The sequence below is a fragment of the Arachis ipaensis genome, chromosome B4, assembly GCF_059453495.1.
Source record: "Arachis ipaensis isolate K30076 ecotype BB chromosome B4, ASM5945349v1, whole genome shotgun sequence".
In the NCBI taxonomy this organism is placed as follows: domain Eukaryota; kingdom Viridiplantae; phylum Streptophyta; class Magnoliopsida; order Fabales; family Fabaceae; genus Arachis; species Arachis ipaensis.
The window spans coordinates 107,517,821-107,520,433 of record NC_142439.1 but is presented as its reverse complement, the minus strand read 5'-3'; the positions used below and the strand labels follow the sequence as shown (position 1 = coordinate 107,520,433).

The following is a 2,613-nucleotide window of genomic DNA, read 5'->3' as shown; positions in this document are numbered from 1 at the left end:
TCCAAGGATGATGGATTCATCCTCATCCTTCCCAGTGTCTAGGATTATGAAATTAGCAGGGATGTAAAGGCCTTCAACCTTTACTAACACGTCCTCTACTAGTCCATAAGCCTGTTTTCTTGAGTTGTCTGCCATCTCTAATGAGATTCTGGCAGCTTGCACCTCAAAGATTCCCATTTTCTCCATTACAGAGAGTGGCATGAGGTTTATCCCTGACCCAAGGACACATAGAGCTTTCTCAAAGGTCATGGTTCCTATGGTACAAGGTATTAAGAACTTTCCGGGATCTTGTTTCTTCTGAGGCAATGTCAGTTGATCCAGATCACTCAGTTCATTGATGAGCAAGGGAGGTTCATCTTCCCAAGTCTCATTACCAAATAACTTGGCATTCAGCTTCATGATTGCACCAAGGTACTTGGCAATTTGCTCTTCAGTAACATCCTCATTCTCTTCAGAAGAAGAATACTCATCAGAGCTCATGAAGGATAGAAGGAGGTTCAATAGAATCTCTATGGTCTCTAATTGAGCCTCAGATTCTTTTGGTTCCTGAGAGAGAAACTCCTTGTTGATCACTGGACGTCCCAGGAGGTCTTCCTCACTGGGATTCACGTCCTCTCCCTCCCTTGTAGGTTCGGCCATGATGGTTGAACCAATGGCCTTGCACTCTCTTTTTGGATTCTCTTCTGTATTGCTTGGGAGATTACTAGGAGGAGTTTCAGTGACTCTTTTACTCAACTGGCCCACTTGTGCCTCCAAATTTCTAATGGAGGATCTTGTTTCATTCATAAAATTTAAAGTGGCCTTAGATAGATCAGAGACTATATTTGCTATGCTAGAAAGATTCTGCTCAGAATTCTCTGTCTGTTGCTGAGTGGATGATGGAAAATGCTTGCTATTGCTAAACTTGTTTCTTCCACCATTATTAAAGCCTTGTTGAGGCTTTTGTTGATCCTTCCATGAGAAATTTGGATGATTCCTACATGAGGAATTATAGGTGTTTCCATAGGGTTCACCCATGTAATTCACCTCTGCTATTGCAGGGTTCTTAGGATCATAAGCTTCTTCTTCAGAAGATGCCTCTTTAGTACTGTTGGATGATTCCTTCAATCCATTCAGACTCTGAGAGATCATATTGACTTACTGAGTCAATATTTTATTCTAAGCCAATATGGCATTCAGAGTATCAATTTCAAGAACTCCCTTCCTCATAGGCATCCCATTATTCATAGGATTCCTTTCAGAAGTGTAAATAAACTGGTTATTTGCAACCATGTCAATGAGTTCTTGAGCTTCTGCAAGCATTTTCTTTAGGTGAATGGATCCACCTGCAGAATGGTCCAGTGACATCTTTGATAGCTCAGACAGACCATCATAGAATTTATCCAGGATGGTCCATTCTGAAAGCATGTCAGAAGGACACTTTTTAGTCAGTTCCTTGTATCTCTCCCAAGCTTCATAGAGGGATTCACCTTCTTTCTATTTGAAGGTTTGAACATCCACTCTAAGCTTACTAAGCTTTTGAGGAGGAAAGAACTTGGCTAAGAAAGCCATGACCAGCTTATCCCAAGAGTTCAGGCTATCCTTAGGTTGAGAGTCCAACCATATTCTAGCTCTGTCTCTTACAGCAAATGGGAAAAGCATAAGCCTGTAGACCTCGGGATCAATCCCATTGGTCTTAACAGTACACAGATCTACAAGAATTCAGTTAAGAACTGAAAAGGATCTTCCGATGGAAGTCCATGAAAATTGCAGTTCTGTTGCATCAGAGAAACTAATTAAGGTTTAAGCTCAAAGTTGTTTGCTCCAATGGTAGGGATTGAGATGCTTCTTCCATGTAAATTGGAATTTGGTGCAGTAAAGTCACCAAGCATCTTCCTTGCATTGTTATTATTTTCGGCCATGTCTCCTTCTTTTTCGAAAATTTCTGTCAGATTTTCTCCAGAGAGTTGTGCTTTAGCTTCCCTTAGCTTCCTCTTCAGAGTCCTTTCAGGTTCAGGATCAGCCTCTACAAGAATATTTTTATCCTTGTTCCTGCTCATATGACAAAGAAGGAAATAACAAAGAAAATATGGAATCCTCTATGTCACAGTATAGAGATTCCTTATGCAAGTATAAGAAGAGAAGAATGTAAGAAGGAGAAGAGAAAAAATTCGAACACAGAGAGAGTGATGGGTTCGAATTTTTGGGTGGAGGAGAAGTGTTAGTAGATGAATAAATAAATAGAAGGAGGTGAGGAAGAGAAGAATTCGAAAATTTAAATAAAATAAAATAAAAATATTTTAAAATTAAAGTTAAAATTCTCAAATTAAAATTGAAATCAAATTAAATTGAAATAAAAACAATTAGTTAATTAAAAAGGAAATTTAAGAAAGAGGGAAGGGATTTTCAAAAATTAGAGAGGGAGTTAGTTAGGTAGTTTTGAAAAAGATAAGAATCAAATAAGAAAAGACACAAAACAAGAAAATATGAAGATCAAACAAGAAGACTGGCCAAGAACGACTTGAAGATCATGAAGAATGCAATTCATGAAATTTTCGAAAATAAATTTTTTTTAGAAAATTAAAAAGATGCAATTGACACCAAACTTAAAAGTTGACTCTAGACTCAAGCAAG

At 38.1% G+C, this 2,613-nt stretch overlaps 1 non-coding gene across 1 annotated transcript; it reads left to right on the top strand.

The window, feature by feature from the left end:
* The first annotated feature begins 1,401 nt into the window (after positions 1-1,401).
* LOC148568698 (small nucleolar RNA R71) lies at positions 1,402-1,509 on the top strand. Its single transcript, XR_015883013.1, has one exon. It is a non-coding gene; the product is annotated as a small nucleolar RNA R71 (small nucleolar RNA).
* The last annotated feature ends 1,104 nt before the right edge of the window (positions 1,510-2,613 follow it).